An 18,707-nucleotide genomic window follows, 5' to 3' on the forward strand; every position below is an offset into this window, starting at 1 on the left:
TGCATAGTCAAAATGCAAATTTCAGCTACCCCAAAATTTATAAAGCTTAGTCAAAATACATTTCCTCTATAACAGAGATTTGTATGACTTAGTAGAATACGGAAAGCAGAGGGAGATATAAAGGGAGAAAATGGGGGAACAAATATGGAAATGTAGAGACTTAAGCCATCCTATCAAAAGAATATTTTAAATACAAAACAAAACCCATGAGATGTGTCTTTATTTCCAATTTTTTGAACAATCAACCAAGTTATCACATATCAATTATTAAATGGTAGTGGACGTATTTCCCCACATGGACAAATCTAATGTCACCAATCTCCTACTCAAACATAATTAATCACTATTGCAATTTAGAATTGAACTTTAGTTTCTTGACTTGTGATTTTGTTTGAGACAACAGAAGCTAGAACAATAAGAGTTAGTAAACAATTCATACTTTCATAAGAATGATCTACTTGTTTCATTATCACAAGGAATATTGTTGGGTTCTTTCTTGTATATGCTCCAAATTTTCAATAGCCTCTCACTTTCATCTTAATTGAAGACTTACTGTCTTCATCAATACACTTCATACTCTCAACAACACCTCTAGCATTATACATATCAATGAGCCTTGAAATTGCAAAAAAGAAATTACTATTATAATCCTCCAAAAATTTACAAAAATAAATACAATTTAACATTGAGATTTTCATACTTCATTAAAGTGGATTTTTGGAGTCTACCAAGCAAATTTTGGAACAGTGGTTTAAATCCACCTTTGTAAAGCATATTTTGGATCCTAGAGTATGATCATTTTTATCTCAAATTGGTTTTGAAAAGTGATTTTCTATACACTTAAGTCATTTATATAGTTTATACCGAACAAGTAACATATGTCAAGCACAACATGTAAATTAGAGCATGTCAAGTAAATAGTGAGTGTTGAGTAAATCTTATATTGAGTTACTCATGTGTCAAGTGGATAGTATGTTACAACTAATTCAAGAGCTAGGAAAATTGTGCATGTCAATTCATTCAAATTCCAAGTGATATCATTGAATTCATAGTTAGTGCCAAGCACTAGAGACTTTAGGTGTCGAGTAACACAATTTTATCATAGTTGTTTGTATTGGCTCAAACTACTATGTAAACCTTTTTTGGGCCTACTTAAGGATTGAATTATGATATTTTGGTGATAAGGAAAAATCTTAACTTGAAGTCCCTATGTATAACATGCATTAAATTAGGTAAAAGGAAGGTTTAGGTGACAATATTGATGAATCACAACCGTTGATTCATACCTAACCCTAAGTGACCTAAGTCTTCTTAAGGAAGACAAACCCTAAATATTTTAAAGGATGGGGAGAGGAAACAAATGAATGTTCATGGAGATTTTTGAATCTACAAACTAGGACATTAATGGTAATGAAGGTATTATGATCTAAATTGAATTGTAGAATCGGTTAAAAGAGAACAGAGGAAGGAAACAATGAATAGCAGAGAGACATCTGATCAAGAAGGATCAAGCACACATCAGCATAGAGGTGATCTATCATCAAGAAACATAGTGCTAATTAGAAGATCATTGTTGATACATTCTAATAGGTGAATCACTTAAATCTCTTAATAGAATAGTCCTAATAGGGTGTATTGAAATCCTCTAACAAGGTGCTTACTTAATTGTGAGTTGAATTCCTTTAACCAGGCACACTTCTAATAGGGTGTTGAAATCCCATAATAGGGTAAGACCTCATAGTTTTTGTAAGATTTTAATAGGGTAGATCATGTTTCATGATCAAACATTGTAACCTTAATTGGATACACTTTATTATTGTAGTAGTTAAGATTTGTAGGTTTCATCCTCACCCCAAGTTTACCTTCTCATTGAATGGTTTTTGGGTAATCATATATAGTGTCATGTATGTGTGAATGCTTACTTGTTTACATACATTAGATGTATATGCTTTACATGGTATTTTAGTTTACTTATTGAATATACGAGATGGATGTGTGCTGAATATTTTATGGGATAAAGTTTAAAGCATTGATTCACAAACCCCCCTCCTTCTCAGAGTTTACCTTTCCTATTTTAATTCAAACAATCCATTAATTCTACTTTGAAAATTTCAAAAAAATACAGCATTTTTTCTATTCATTATAGCTCCATACCCTATAGAACTAAAAGCATTGTCGAAATGAAGGAAAAGCTAGAAGTTTAGTCAATTTGACCATTATGGGACTACCTATATAAACTTCATATTCTAGAGTCTTAAGCGAGACTGTCAAAGATCATTTTTTAGAGTTTTTTGAGGCTTCATATAAAAGGACAGGAGAAACAAAATCAGCCACCCAATTTTTTCTCTAACTAATAGAAAATGAAAAGTGAACTTTATTTTTTGGATGTTGATTTTTTCCCATAGTGTATAGTGTATAATAACTAAGGTTTACGTTTTTTTTTTTTTTTTACATGTTTCCAAGAGTGGCTTTTCCTTTCTATAATTTTAGTTCTAATGATATATGAAGATATCAAGTAAATATGGACCTCATCCCCATTTACAAATCTAGCAACAACACAACTTAACCATCATACTATGTTGATACTAACATTTAGTTAGTTGTTCAATAGTTAATTTTTTTATTTTAGAGTTGTCAAATTATATGTTTATTTATAAGATTTATTATATGTTTTTTAATTTCTTACATATATTTTGTTTTCTAGAGGACCTCTTGTCCTAAACATATGATATTCTATTATAAATCTACACTAGAGAACATTAGGATGCCTTGAAGCCCAACAAAACCATCTAGGAAATTGCACCCCAAAGACTACTTTCAGATTAGGAAGATGTTGAGTGTATGTAGGGCAATATAAACCTTGAATTTGAACTAATCCATGATTCTTTTTTTCAAAGACATTTGAATAGGTAGTTAAATATCATAGTAAAAGAATATAAAATGTTTTGTAATGACAAACCTATTCTATGGGAATACATTGCACAATCTGCATTCCATTCTCCTTCTAGAATATTTTGTAAAGATTCCACATCTAATGGATGCACACACCCTGTAACAAATTCATAAGGATTTTCATAGGCCTCAATGTATTTATGTACATTTGACCATCTAGCTCCTTGGAAATTGAACACCCCAACAACTCCTGTACATGCATTCATGTTCCATATCTTAAGAAAGTTGTAAAACCAACTGATAAACACATTCAAACAAGTGAGAGATGATTGTAGAAAAAATCAGAACAATTCATAAACTACAGAAAAATTAATGGCTTATATAGTGTAAGTGATATCAAAAACACCTTTTCCTATCCCCTATGGCATCAAGAAAGACACAATTTTGGGTGGGTCTTCAAGGAAATCTTACTCAAAGAACTAATCCATCATGGAGGATGATCTTTTTTTGAACCTTGAAGTCATGATCATGAGGGCTATCACTATAAGATTCAAGATTCTCTTTGGTTACAATAACTTATACTAAGTCAATTAGAACTGATACTATAATAGGTAGGAAGTACAAATTCATGTGCACACATAGATATCAATAGCCCTAATGAACTCTAAATTCTAAGGTCATAGTTAAGGAGGATTAAAAACATGAATCTCACAAGCTCTTACTCTAAACCAATGAGTAGTTAGATGGTATAACTTTATACTTGACATATATTCCATAGCCTCAAACAACCCTTGTTGCAGCATGATATTTTGATGCAATATGTTTACTCTACAATATAGATGACAGAATAATTAGGTCATAAAATTCTTAAGATTTCTTTTTGTTAAACCACAGGGCATTGCTATATAAATTTCTCACTTACATGAAACATATCCCAATCAGATAGCATAACCTATCCCAAAAGTAGGTTGTTGACAGCCACATAAATAATATGTAGAATTTGTGATGTTGGATTTGTTGGCATAAAATCTTATGATGCTCTTACAATAGCAGTCTTCTTGGAACTACTTAAACACTTCCTCAGAGTTGGAACCTAGAAGTCAAAGTTTTCTAATTAGGTAAGGTAAACGATGTTAATCCCTTAAATATTTATAATCTTATATATCTTTTGAGGTTGGATTATCAGAAGAAACAAATGCAATGAGAAGAAATATAATGAAATGATGGTAAATTGTGTAGAAAATACCTCCAAATGAATTATTTCCATGGATTGAGTTTCATGACTATGATATCTTGAGAAGAAATCTTCTTTTGTCATAGATTATTTTGTACTATTGTCTAATTGGAAATTGCTAGTTGAGACTTTCTCATTTAAAGAAAGGTAGCATGTATAAATTATTTTTCTATTATATGTTATTATATTCAACATTGAGGATTTAAACTTGGCTATACTTCATGAAGAATTTCATACAAACAAAAATATGCTAGGAAGAAATGAGTAGAATAAAAATCGGTGGAACTATCTTGATAAAAAAAGTACAAAATAATGATTATATTTTAACTATTATTTATGTTTTGTTAATTTTTGGATGAAATGTTATGTTTTTTATTAGTGCAGGTCTAGAATCTTTTGCAGAAGAGTGTGGAAAATATTGGAGAAGTTTCTAAAAATTCTTTAGCATTGAGTGTAGCATTAGGTAGGAAGATGAGGAATCAAATCTACTAATGTTAATTTTTCTTCCAAAATAGTCATCAATAATATAAGCTCTTTTAAAGAAGTTGTGAAAATAAAATCACAACCCTAGAAGTTTTTCTTAGCAAAAGGTGTTGAGTGACAAGCAGTGGGTGTTGAGTGAGCTCAGCACAAGAAGAAATTGAGTGAACTTGACACACAAAGAAAACTTGGCAAAAGTGTATGCCAAGTGAGCTCAGTAGTGTGCATGCCAAGTGAGCTCAATCACCACTACAAGGTGATGCTCGACAAAAAGAGGATGTCGAGTGAGATTGGTAAACAAAAGGAAACTGAGTGAACTCGGTGAGGGCAGAGAGGGAGACTTGGTGGACTTGATAAAGCCAAATGGTCATGTATTAACTGAGTGACATTTTCATAGACTTCCAATCCATGTTTTTTCCACCATTAAAATGTAGAGAGCCAAAGGAAGAAGCTTTCAAATATGAACTTGTCAAATGAAAAAATCATGCAATGAAGAATATAAGAAGGAAACACCAAGGATTTGTATGTCTTCTTGTTCACTTTCTTTCTATTCAAATAATATAAAACTATTTAAAAAATTGGGAGCATTTGGCTTCAACTAGAAAACCCTAAAATCTTCAAACTCATAAAAATTTAAACTTTAAACTTATAGCTATAATGGCTACATACAAAATGCCTAGAGCAATCACTACTTCATAGGATGAATCAAATCAACAAACTTATAGAATGAAAAAAGATCCAACACGTGCAACTGACTAAAACTTCCTTCTATCTTATGAACTCTGACTAGGTCTATTGATCAATTTTCTTCTTTTCTTTGTGCTCTTTCACTTCTCTACTCCTTTGCTCTCTCTGTGTTGCAACTGATTGAATGAATCAGATTCATTCCTTTTGTCTATTCCCAAAAAAAATTTCCCTCTCATTTCAAATTTGAACTAACCTATCGTGCATTGATGTTTCTAACCATTCTACAAGCCATCAAGGTCATAGGTGGGTGTTTGGCTCCAGGTAGAACTGACCTATTGTATTAAATATTTCAACACTCCCCCTTTGTCCTAAGCCAAACATATACAAATCATTCTTGATCCAAAGAAAATACACCAAGACACTCTCTTAGGTGTATAAAAGTTCCAATGCCTAAAGGCTTAGTAAATATGTTTGGTAGCTACTTCTCAGACTTGTGAAATTCCATTTTGATATCCCCATTCTTCACCAACTCTTTGATGAAGTGATATCTAATCTCTATGTGTTTGCTTCTCCCATGGAAGAATGGATTCTTGGACAATGCAATTGAGGAGATATTGTTACAATAAATTTTTGTTCCATCCTCTTGCCTTTCATTCAAATCTGTCAAGGTCCTCCTTAACCAAATAGCTTGACATGCAGATCCATTTTATGCTATATATTCAACCTCTATTGTATATTGAGCAACAATAGGTTGCTTCTTAAGTGCCTGAGAAATTGCACCCGGTCCCTTTTGGAACATGTATCTGGAAGTTCTCTTCCTATCATCTAAACTTACAGCCCAATCATTATCTATATAACCAACCAACTTGAAATCATTTTTAGTAGTATACAAAATTAAAAATCCCTTGGTACTATTTACATACCTTAGGATCCTCTTTCTCTCCTGCCAATGGGAATCCTTTGGTGTTTCCATAAATTTGGAAATCAAAATTACTGCATACATCATGTCTAGTCGAGTTGCAGTCAAATACATCAAGCTTCCAACCATACTCTCATATAGTGTTGGATTCACACTTTTTCTACAATATTCCATGCTCAACTTCAAACCTACGACTATTGGTGTTGGGGTTGACTTACTATTCTACATTTCGAATCTCTCCAAAATCTTCCTTGCATATTTTTCTTGAGAGATAAATAGGCCATCATGCATTTGTTTTACTTCTATGCCTAGAAAGTACTTTAAGAGACCTAGGTTTGTTATTTCAAATTCATTCTTCATGGCCTCTTTGAACTCACCAATTAGTAAATTATCATTTTCACTGAAGATTAAGTCATCTACATACAAAATAACAATCAACATATTATAATTTTATGCCTTGATATAGAGAGTGGGCTCACCATCATTTTTTCTAAAGCCATTGCTCATAAAATATGAGTCAATCTTGCTATACCATGCCCCTAGAGCTTGCTTGAGCCCATAAAGAGCTCTCTTCAATCTATGCACTTTGTGTTCTTCACCCAAAACTTCATAACTAAGTGGTTGCTCCACATAAACTTCTTCCTTCAATACACCATTCTAGAAGGTGGACTTCATATCCATTTGATATACCTTCCATTTGTGTTGGGCTAAAATTGTTATGACAGTATGCATGATTTGCATTTTTGCAACTGGAGCATATGTTTTATCATAATCTCTACCATATTGTTGCATGTACCCCTTGACCACTAAATGTGCCTTATGCCTATCTATTTTTCCTTCAAAATTGGACTTGGTCTTGTAAACCCCTTTCAATCCAATTACTTATTTATTGGGAGGCAAAGTAGTTAACTCTGATGTATCATTTCTTTCAATAGCATCTATTTCCTCATCCATTGCATTACACCATTTCTTCTCATTTATAGCTTCCTCAAAAATAAATTGGATCACTATGAGAAAATAATGCAAAATTTACACTCTCATCATAATCTTCTTCATACCTTTCATCTTGGTATATCTCCCTTATGCTTTTGGTCTTTCTTGGCAATAGGGAGATGAGAGTGATATAAATTTTTAGTATTACTGGTCTACTATTTAGTATACTATCTCGTGGCTATCTTGATGTGCTTGGAGTTTTAGCTTGACATGTTAAGGGTTGCTTGCCTTTTTTCCTTTTTCTACAATCTATGTTTGTTGCTCCATCTTCTTGCTAATCACCAAAGTCATCTTCTTCCTCTTCAATGGTAGGAACTTTACTTGAAGTTCTTGAGGATTTATCTACTGACCCATCCCATGACTGATTTTCAAGAAACTCCACATCTCTTGAAATGATGATCTTCTTGTTAATTGGATCATACAATCTATAAGCCTTTGATTCTGAGCTATACCCTATGAAGATGCACTTCACACCTTTCTCATATAGCTTTTTCTTTTGTTCTTTAGGTACATGAACATGTGCTATGCAATCAAACACTCCCAAGTGTTCAATTGTCCATCTCTTCCTTAACCAAGCCTCAAGAAGAATCTTGTCACAAATAGACATTGTACGACACCTATTAATAAAATATACCACTTTTGCTACATCTTCTTCCCAATATTTAGTTGGGAGTCCTTTCTTCTTGTCATTTCAGCAATGGTCCTATTTTTCCTCTAAGCCACTCTATTTTGTTGTGGAGTATAGTTGATTGTCAGCTCTTTTTTGATGTTATTCTGCCTACAAAAATTTGCAAACATGTTGGAGGTATACTCCCCTCCTCTATCTTATCTAAGGACCTTAACATAGTGTCCAAACTCTTTTTTAGCTAGGGCTTTGAATTCAAAAAAATTATCAAATGCGTCATATTTGTTGTTCAAAAAATACACCCATGTCCTATGACTAAAATCATCTATGAATATCATAAAATAAGTACTCCCCCCAAAAGTAGTATTTTGCATAGGGCCTACCAAATTATAATGCACCAATTCTAATGGTGCTCTAGCCCCTCTAGAATTTCTAGAGTTAAAGGGAAGCCTATGTTGCTGACCCAAAATGCAAGCCTCACACTTGGTCATATGAATCTACTATGCTTGGCAAACCATCTACCATTCTTTTCTTGGACAACAAATTTAAACCAGCAATGCCATGATGTCCATGCTTGAGATGCCAAAGCTTGGAGGAGTTTTCAATCATGCTCCTAAGAGTTGATTGCTAGTATACTATTATACATGCATGCTTGGGAGGTGTAGCTCTAACTTGGGAAGAGAAACATGTCTCTATCCTCAATGGGAACATTTGGTTCTTTGTCATTTGGACTGCAACAAGTAATCTCTTAGTCCCATCCTTATTATAAATGACACTTGTCATTTTCCATCAACACTTTTTATCCATTTTGAATGAGTTGTCCAACACTCATCAAATTGTGCTTCATACTGGGGGAAAATATACATTTTGTATCTCCTTCTTATCATCTTTCTTGGTGCAGACCATAATAGATCCTTTGCCCACTATGGTAATGGTTTCATTATTTCCCATTTTAATTTCAAACTTAAAAGTCTTATCAATGAAAGAAAATGAACTTTCGTTACCACTCATTTGGTTGCTACAACTTTTGTCTAGGTATCATACCTCAAGGTTTCCTTCACCAATGTTACACATGATGAAAGTTGTGGGATTATTTGCATTTCCCATGTTCACATTAGCTACATTAGCATTCTGCTTTGACTGATCACCCTATTTCTTCCAGCATTCACTCACATAATGCTCATACTTATGATAGTAGTAGCATTCAACATTGCTCTTATTGGAGTTGTAATTCTTCTTACCTTCTCTAGAGCTATTTTGAGAAGTGCTTTCTCCCTCTTGGTTGTTTGCTCATCCTAATATTTCTGAACCTATATTCTTTTGATCATACCTTCCATGATCTTTTCTTCTTCAGCCTCTATTGGTGTTATTTCTTCCTCTCCCCCTACCTCTTGAATTCTCTTAGACCTTGAAAGACTTCTCTAGGGAAATGGTTGCTGATCTATTTATCTAGTGCTCATAGGTTTAAAGAGTTCCCATCAACTCATCTATGGTCAATGTAGTGAGGTCCTTTGCTTCCTCTATGGTCATCACAAGGTTTTTATATTTCTGAGGTAGACTTCTCAATATCTTTTCCACAATCATTTTCTCATCATAGTCTTCTCCATTTGATTTGAGCTAGTTTATCAAAGTGGAGATTCATGAACTAAACTCTGCAATAGGTTCATTGTCCTTCATCTAAATATTCTCAAACTCTCTTCTAGTAATTTTTAGCTTCACTACTCTAGTCCTATCTGTCCCCTTGAAATTTGTCTCAAGGATGTCTGATGCTTCCTTTGCATAATTTTCTTGTGCAATCTTGGGTAAAATTGTCTCTATCATTGTTGCCTTGAAGTCAAACTTAATGTCTTAGCATCTCCTTGACTATTTCAACTGAGTCTTTTGTGGATTTGTGAGAGCAACATACTAAGCTAGGTCTATCACATCATTGAACCCATTAACTACATACTCCCATAAATCATTAGCAACAATTATAGTTTTCATCTTCTTTGCCCATGTATCATAATTTTTTCCATTAAAGAATAGTGGATGTTGCCATATATTTCCTGCATCTCCTGCCATGTCAAATATCCCAAAAAAAAAAATGCCCTAACTTACTATGGATTTGGGGCCTCAAAGTTATGATACCAATTCAAAATAAAATAACAACCCTAAAAATTTTCTCAGCACAAGAAGGTGTTGAGTGTTAGTTTTTCTCGGCATAAGAAGATGTTAAGTGACATGTAGCAAGTGCTAAGTGAACTTAGTACAAGAAGAAGTTGAGTAAACTCAAAACACAAGGACAACTCAGAAAAAGTGTATGCTAAGTGAGCTCAGCAGTGTGGATGCCAAGTGAGCACAGTCACCACTACAAGGTGATGGTCAGCAAAAGGAGGAAACTAAGTGAGCTTAGTGAGGGAAGAGAGGGAGACTTAGTGGACTCGATAAAGACAACACATCTTGTACAAAGTGAGTGATCTTTGCACAAACTTCCAGTCTAAACTTTTTCTACCATTAAAATGGAGAGATCTGAAGGATGAAGATTTCAAATATGAACTTATAAAATGCAAAATATCATGCAATGACGAATAGAAGAAGGGAACACCAAGGATTTGTATGCCTACTTGCTTGCTTCCTTTCTATTCAAATAATATAAAACTAGTACAAAATCTAGGAGCATTCAGCTTCAACTAGAAAACCCTAAAAGCTTCAAACTAATAAAAATTTAAACTTTAACTTTACATATCTAATGGTTGTATACAACAATGGCTAGAGAAATCACTATTTCACAGGATGAATCAAATCAAAAAACTTACAGAATGACAAAAGATTCAATACATGCAACTAACTGAAACTTCCTTTTATCTTCTAAACTCTGAATTGATTTGTTGATCAATTCCCTTCTTTTCTCTGTGCTCTTGCACTTCTCTACTTTTCTTCTCTCTCTGTCTACTGCAAATTATCGAATGAATCAAATACATTCCTTTTGTCTCTTGCCAAAAATGTTTTCACAAGGTGTTGAGTGACAAGCGGTGGGTGTTGAGTGAGCTCAGCACAAGAAGAAATTGAGTGAACTTGACACACAAGGAAAACTTGGCAAAAGTGTATGCCAAGTGAGCTTAGCAGTTTGCATGCCAAGTGAGCTCAATCACCACTACAAGGTGATGCTCAAAAAAAAGAGGATGTCGAGTGAGATCGGTAAACAAAAGGAAACCAAGTGAACTCGGTGAGGGAAGAGAGGGAGACTTGGTGGACTTGATAAAGCCAAATGGTCATGTATAAACTGAGTGACATTTTCACAGACTTCCAATCCATGCTTTTTCCACCATTAAAATGTAGAGAGCCAAAGGATGAAGCTTTCAAATATGATCTTGTCAACTGCAAAAATCATGCAATGAAGAATATAAGAAGGAAACACCAAGGATTTGTATGTCTTCTTGTTTGCTTGCTTTCTATTCAAATAATATAAAACTATTTAAAAAATTGGGAGCATTTGGCTTCAACTAGAAAACCCTAAAATCTTCAAACTCATAAAAATTTAAACTTTAAACTTATAGCTATAATGGCTACATACAAAATGCCTAGAGCAATCACTACTTCATAGGATGAATCAAATCACCAAACTTATAGAATGAAAAAAGATCCAACACGTGCACCTGACTAAAACTTCCTTCTATCTTATGAACTCTGACTTGGTCTATTGATCAATTTGCTTCTTTTCTTTGTGCTCTTTCACTTCTCTACTCCTCTGCTCTCTCTGTGCTGCAACTGATTGAATGAATCAGATTCATTTCGTTTGTCTATTGCCAAAAAAAAATTCCTTCTCATTTCAAATTTGAACTAACCTATCGTGCATTGATGTTTCTAACCATTCTACAAGCCATCAGGGTCATAGGTGGGTGTTTGGCTCCAGGTGCAACTGACCTATTGCATTAAATATTTCAACACTCCCCCTTTGTCCTAAGCCAAACACATACAAATTATTCTTGATCCAAAGAAACTACACCAAGACACTCTCTTAGGTGTATAAAAGTTCCAATGCCTAAAGGCTTAGTAAATATGTTTGGTAGCTACTGCTCAGACTTTTGAAATTCCATTTTGATATCTCCATTCTTCACCAACTCTTTGATGAAGTGATATCTGATCTCTATGTTTTTGCTTCTCCCATGGAAGAATGGATTCTTGGACAATACAATTGAGGAGATATTGTTACAATAAATTGTGGTTCCATCCTCTTGCCTTTCATTCAAATCTGTCAAGGTCCTCCTTAACCAAATAGCTTGACATGCAGATCCATTTTATGCTATATATTCAACCTCTATTGTAGATTGAGCAACAATAGGTTGCTTCTTAGGTGCCTGTGAAATTGCACCCGATCCCTTTTGGAACATGTATCTATAAGTTCTCTTCCTATCATCTAAACTTACAACCCAATCATTATCTATGTAACCAACAAACTTGAAATCATTTTTAGTAGTATACAAAATTCCACATCCCTTGGTACCGTTTACATAACTTAGGATCCTCTTTCTCTCCTGCCAATGGGAATCCTTTGGTGTTTCCATAAATTTGGAAATCAAAATTACTGCATACATCATGTCTAGTCGAGTTGCAGTCAAATACATCAAGCTTCCAACCATACTCTCATATAGTTTTGAATTCACACTTTTGCTACAATATTCCATGCTAAACTTCAAACCTACTACTATTGGTGTTGGGGATGACTTACTATTCTGCATTTTGAATCTCTCCAAAATCTGCCTTGCATATTTTTCTTGAGAGATAAATAGGCTATCATTCATTTGTTTTACTTCTATGCCTAGAAAGTACTTTAAGAGACCTAGGTTTGTTATTTCAAATTCATTCTTCATGGCCTCTTTGAACTCACCAATTAGGAAATTATCATTTTCAGTGAAGATTAAGTCATCTCCATACAAAACAACAATCAACATATTATCATTTTATGCCTTGATATAGAGAGTGGGCTCACCATCACTTTTTCTAAAGTCATTGCTCATCAAATATGAGTCAATCTTGCTATACCATGCCCCTAGAGCTTGCTTGAGCCCATAAAGAGCTCTCTTCAATCTATGCACTTTGTGTTCTTCACCCAAAACATCATAAGTAAGTGGTTGCTCCACATAAACTTCTTCCTTCAATACACCATTCAAGAAGGTGAACTTCATATCCATTTGATATACCTTCCATTTGTGTTGGGCGAAAATTGTTATGATAGTATGCATGATTTGCATTTTTGCAACTGGAGCATATGTCTTATCATAATCTCTACCGTATTGTTGCTTGTACCCCTTGACCACTAAATGTGCCTTATGCCTATCTATTTTTCCTTCAAAATTGGACTTGGTCTTGTAAACCCCTTTCACTCCAATTACTTATTTATTTGGAGGCAAAGTAGTTAACTCTGATGTATCATTTCATTCAATAGCATCTATTTCCTCATCCATTGCATTACACCATTCATTCTCATTTACAGCTTCCTCAAAAATAAATTGGATCACTATGAGAAAATAATGCAAAATTTACACTCTCATCATAATCTTCTTCATACCTTTCATCTTGGTATATCTCCCTTACGCTTTTGGTCTTTCTTGGCAATAGGGAGATGAGAGTGATATAAATTTTTAGTATTACTGGTCTACTATTTAGTATACTAGCTCATGGCTATCTTAATATGCTTGGAGTTGTAGCTTGACATGTTAAGGGTTGCTTGCCTTTTTTCCTTTTTCTACAATCTATGTTTGTTGCTCCATCTTCTTGCTAATCACCAAATTCATCTTCTTCCTCTTCAATGGTAGGAACTTTACTTGAAGTTCTTGAGGATTTATCTACTGAGCCATCCCATGACTGATTTTCAAGAAATTCCACATCTCTTGAAATGATGATCTTCTTGTTAATTGGATCATACAATCTATAAGCCTTTGATTCTAAGCTATACCCTATGAAGATGCACTTCACACCTTTCTCATATAGCTTTTTCTTTTGTTCTTTAGGTACATGAACATGTTCTATGAAATCAAACACTCCCAAATGTTCAATCATCCATTTATTCCTTAACCAAGCCTCAAGAAGAATCTTGTCACAAATAGACATTGTACGACACCTATTAATAAAATATACCACTGTTGCTACAACTTCTTCCCAATATTTAGTTGGGAGTCCTTTCTTCTTGCCATTTCAGCAATGGTCCTATTTTTCCTCTTAGCCACTCTATTTTGTTGTGGAGTATAGTTGATTGTCAGCTCTTTTTTGATGTTATTCTTCCTACAAAAATTTGAAAATATGTTGAAGGTATACTCCCCTCCTCTATCTTATCTAAGGACCTTAACATAGTGTCCAAACACTTTTTTAGCAAGGGCTTTGAATTCAAAAAATTTATCAAATGCATCATATTTGTTGTTCAAAAAATACACCTATGTCCTATGACTTAAAATCATCTATGAATATCATAAAATAAGTACTCCCCCCAATAGCAGTAGTTTGCATAGGGCCTACCAAATTAGAATGCACCAATTATAATGGTGCTCTAGCCCCTCTAGAATTTCTAGAATTAAAGGGAAGCCTATGTTGCTTACCCATAATGCAAGCCTCACACTTGGTCATATGAATCTACTATGCTTGGCAAACCATCTACCATTCTTTTCTTTTACAACAAATTTAAACAAGCAAAGCCATGACGTCCATGCTTGAGATGCAAAAGCTTGGAGGAGTTTTCAATCATGCTCCTAAGAGTTGATTGCTAGTTTACTATTGTACATGCATGCTTGGGAGGTGTAGCACTAACTTGAGAAGAGAAACATGTCTCTATCCTCAATCGGAACATTTGGTTCTTTTTCATTTGGACTGCAACAAGTAATCTCTTACTCCCATCCTTCTTATGAATGACACTTGTCATTTTCCATCAACACTTTGTATCCATTTTAATGAGTTGTCCAACACTCAGCAAATTGTGCTTTATACTAGGGGAAAATATACATTTTGTATCTCCTTCTTCTCATCTTTCTTGGTGCAGACCATAATAGATCCTTTGCCCACTATGGTAATGGTTTCATTATTTCCCATTTTAATTTCAAACTTAAAAGTCTTATCAATGAAAGAAAATGAACTTTCGTTACCACTCATGTGGTTGCTACAACTTTTGTCTAGGTATCATACCTCAAGGTTTCCTTCACCAATGTTGCACATGATGAAAGTTGTGGGATTATTTGCATTTCCCATGTTCACATTAGCTACATTAGCATTCTACTTTGACTGATCACCCTATTTCTTCCAGCATTCACTCACATAATGCCCATACTTATGATAGTAGTAGCATTCAACATTGCTCTTATTGGAGTTGTAATTCTTCTTACCTTCTCTAAAGCTATTTTGAGAAGTGCTTTCTCCCTCTTGGTTGTTTGCTCATCCTAATATTTCTGCACCTATATTCTTTTGATCATACCTTCCATTATCTTTGCTTCTTGAGCCTCTATTGGTGTTATTTCTTCCTCTCCCCCTACCTCTTGAATTCTCTTAAGTCTTGAAAGACTTCTCTAGGGAAATGGTTGCTGATATATTTATCTAGTGCTCATGGGTTTAAAGAGTTCCCATCAACTCATCTATGGTCAATGTAGTGAGGTCATTTGCTTCCTCTATGGTCATCACAAGGTTTTTATATTTCTGAGGTAGACTCCTCAATATCTTTTCCACAATCATTTTCTCATCATAGTCTTCTCCATTTGATTGGAGCTAGTTTATCAAAGTGGAGATTCATGAGCTAAACTCTGCAATAGGTTCATTTTCCTTCATCTAAATATTCTCAAACTCTCTTCTAGTAATTTTTAGCTTCACTACTCTAGTCCTATCTATGCCCTTGAAATTTGTCTCAAGGATGTCTGATGCTTCCTTTGCATAATTTGCTTGTGCAATCTTGGGGAAAATTGTCTCTATCATTGTTGCCTTGAAATCAAATTAATGTCTTAGCATCTACTTGACTATTTCAACTGAGTCTTTTGTGGATTTGTGAGAGCAACATACTGAGCTAGGTCTATCACATCATTGAACCCATTAACTACATACTCCCACAAATCATTAGCAACAATTATAGTTTTCATCTTCTTTGCCCATGTATCATATTTTTTTCCATTAAAGGATAGTGGATGTTTCCATATATTTCCTGCGTCTCCTGCCATGTCAAATATCCCAAAAAAAAAATGCCCTAACTTACTATGGATTTGGGGCCTCAAAGTTATGATACCAATTCAAAATAAAATAAAAACCCTAAAATTTTGCTCAGCACAAGAAGGTGTTGAGTGTTAGTTTTTCTTAGCATAAGAAGATGTTAAGTGACATGTAGCAAGTGCTAAGTGAACTCAGTACAAGAAGAAGTTGAGTAAACTCAAAACACAAGCACAACTCAGAAAAAGTGTATGCTAAGTGAGCTCAGCAGTGTGGATGCCAAGTGAGCATGGTCACCACTACAAGGTGATGGTCAGCAAAAGGAGGAAACTAAGTGAGCTTAGTGAGGGAAGAGAGGGAGACTTAGCGGACTCGATAAAGACAACACATCTTGTACAAAGTGAGTGATCTTTGCACAAACTTCCAGTATAAACTTTTTCTACCATTAAAATGGAGAGATCTGAAGGATGAAGATTTCAAATATGAACTTATAAAATGCAAAATATCATGCAACGATGAATAGAAGAAGGGAACACCAAGGATTTGTATGCCTACTTGCTTTCTTCCTTTCTATTCAAATAATATAAAACTAGTACAAAATCTAGGAGCATTCAGCTTCAACTAGAAAACCCTAAAATCTTCAAACTAATAAAAATTTAGACTTTAAATTTACATATCTAGTGGTTGTATACAACAATGGCTAGAGAAATCACTATTTCACAGGATGAATCAAATCAAAAAACTTACAGAATGAAAAAAGATTCAATACATGCAACTAACTGAAACTTCCTTCTATCTTCTAAACTCTGAATTGATTTGTTGATCAATTCCCTTCTTTGCTCTGTGCTCTTGCACTTCTCTACTTTTCTTCTCTCTCTATCTACTGCAAATTATCGAATGAATCAGATACATTCCTTTTGTCTCTTGCCAAAAACGTTTTCCCTCTTATTTTGAGATTGAACTCATCTATCATGCATTAATATTTTTGTCTGTTCTATAGGCCATCAGGGTGGTAGGTGGGCTTTTGGCTCCAGAGGAAACTAACCTATTGTATTAAATATTTCAATAGAAGCAACTATGAAAAATTAATAGCCACTAGATAGGCCTTAGCATAAAAGCATCTAAGAAAAAATAATGTGAGACCAAACAAATCCCATACATTTTCTCTAATTTGAAATATAACCCCAAAATCAATGATTTACATATGCTCTTACAAATCATTTTAGGGCTTTAATCTACCCTCCAACAATTAAAGTTCAAAGGATAAGAGCAATTTTTGCTTCTAATTTTGAGTTCACACTCTTGAAATAATCATGGATTAACAAATCAAAGAAATATTAACAAGAAAACAATTACCATATCTTTGTAGCAAGGGTTTTAGCATCTACAAACAAAAACATAGGAGGGAGTTGAGAAACTTCCTACTACGTTGATATTTTAGAATTTTCTAAGTTTGTAAGGTGTGTAGGAAGCAGTTCCTCTGAAAACTTTAGGTTGTTTCTCCTCATTGAAACATTTTATTGGGGTAATAGCAATGATTCCTTCATCACAAGTAGATGTAGGAAAGAAATAAAGCAAGGAGCCACATGAACCAAGGCTTTTTATGAATTTATTTCCATATAAGTTCTCAAGGCTCTTAATAGAAAAATCAAAAGCCATAAATAGAAGAGTACAATAGTTGTCTATGATGTAACTAAAGAAAGGCATACCTGTCAATTAAATCAGTGTTGTGGATCATACAAGTATGCAAAAAAATTTAGAGAAGCTCCTAGCTATAGATTCTTCCAGTGCATGTTGAAAATTTTAACTTAGAGATACTCAGCCTCCAAATCTAGCACCAAGGGTTTTAATTATATTTTTCACATCTACGTTGACACCATCTATTCCTACTAAAGGAAGATATCTATGCAAGTCATTGTAAAATTCTCCAATCTTGTCTAGATTAATGAATCCAATTCCATATTTTTCCATACTATCCATGGCTACATCATCCAAGTTACTTAAATTTCTTGGTGATTGTACTAGATACTTTAAGGTTTTTTCATATTTCTTTAAATTTGAAGCATATGGTAGAAGATCACCCCAGTAACCTGCTAGGGCATGCCATACATACACATACTTTCAAAAATGGAAAAAAATATGTTGCAAGTTTTTAGTAGTTTATAGAAACTACTTTTCTATACCAGACACTTTCAATATAAAGAAATTTAGATCATTATCATTTACTTGAGGTCATAAATTTCTGTGAGAGGCTTAGCAATATCATGCAAACCATCAACCAATTCTTCACAACCTTCTTGACCATGTTTTCAAAACTTTTTATTTTCCTTCATATTAGGTAGCCTCATTGCAAACCTAGGAGTGCCAAAAAGGTAGTCAAACATTGAAAAGATTTGTTTTATCCAAGGTTTCACTGGGATGGGGTACTTGGGGTACTTAGGGTATGGGTATAGCTATTTTTTCATAATAGAGGATGGGGTACTTGGATATACCAAACTTTATTTTTAATTATACTTTTATATTTATAGAAAATCTAAAATTATGAGTCATGACAATGGTTTTTCAAAATAAGAATAGTGATAAGTGTGCAAATGTAATGTATTTTTTTTAGTTTTAGATATTTTATATGTTTTTAATAAAAATTTATGATAAATTATTATATCCATTACAAGAACAGGGATAAAGTTTACAAATGTAATGTATTGTTTTCAGATCAGATTTGC

At 33.9% G+C, this 18,707-nt stretch overlaps 1 pseudogene; it reads right to left on the reverse strand.

Moving 5' to 3' along the window:
• Positions 1-353: 353 nt before the first annotated feature.
• On the reverse strand, positions 354-18,368 carry LOC149547240 (putative galactinol--sucrose galactosyltransferase 2; annotated as a pseudogene).
• Between the last annotated feature and the right edge of the window lie 339 nt (positions 18,369-18,707).

The sequence above is a fragment of the Cupressus sempervirens genome, chromosome 7 (assembly GCF_028749045.1).
Source record: "Cupressus sempervirens isolate cs-2001-9-10 chromosome 7, ASM2874904v1, whole genome shotgun sequence".
Taxonomy (NCBI): Eukaryota; Viridiplantae; Streptophyta; class Pinopsida; order Cupressales; family Cupressaceae; genus Cupressus; species Cupressus sempervirens.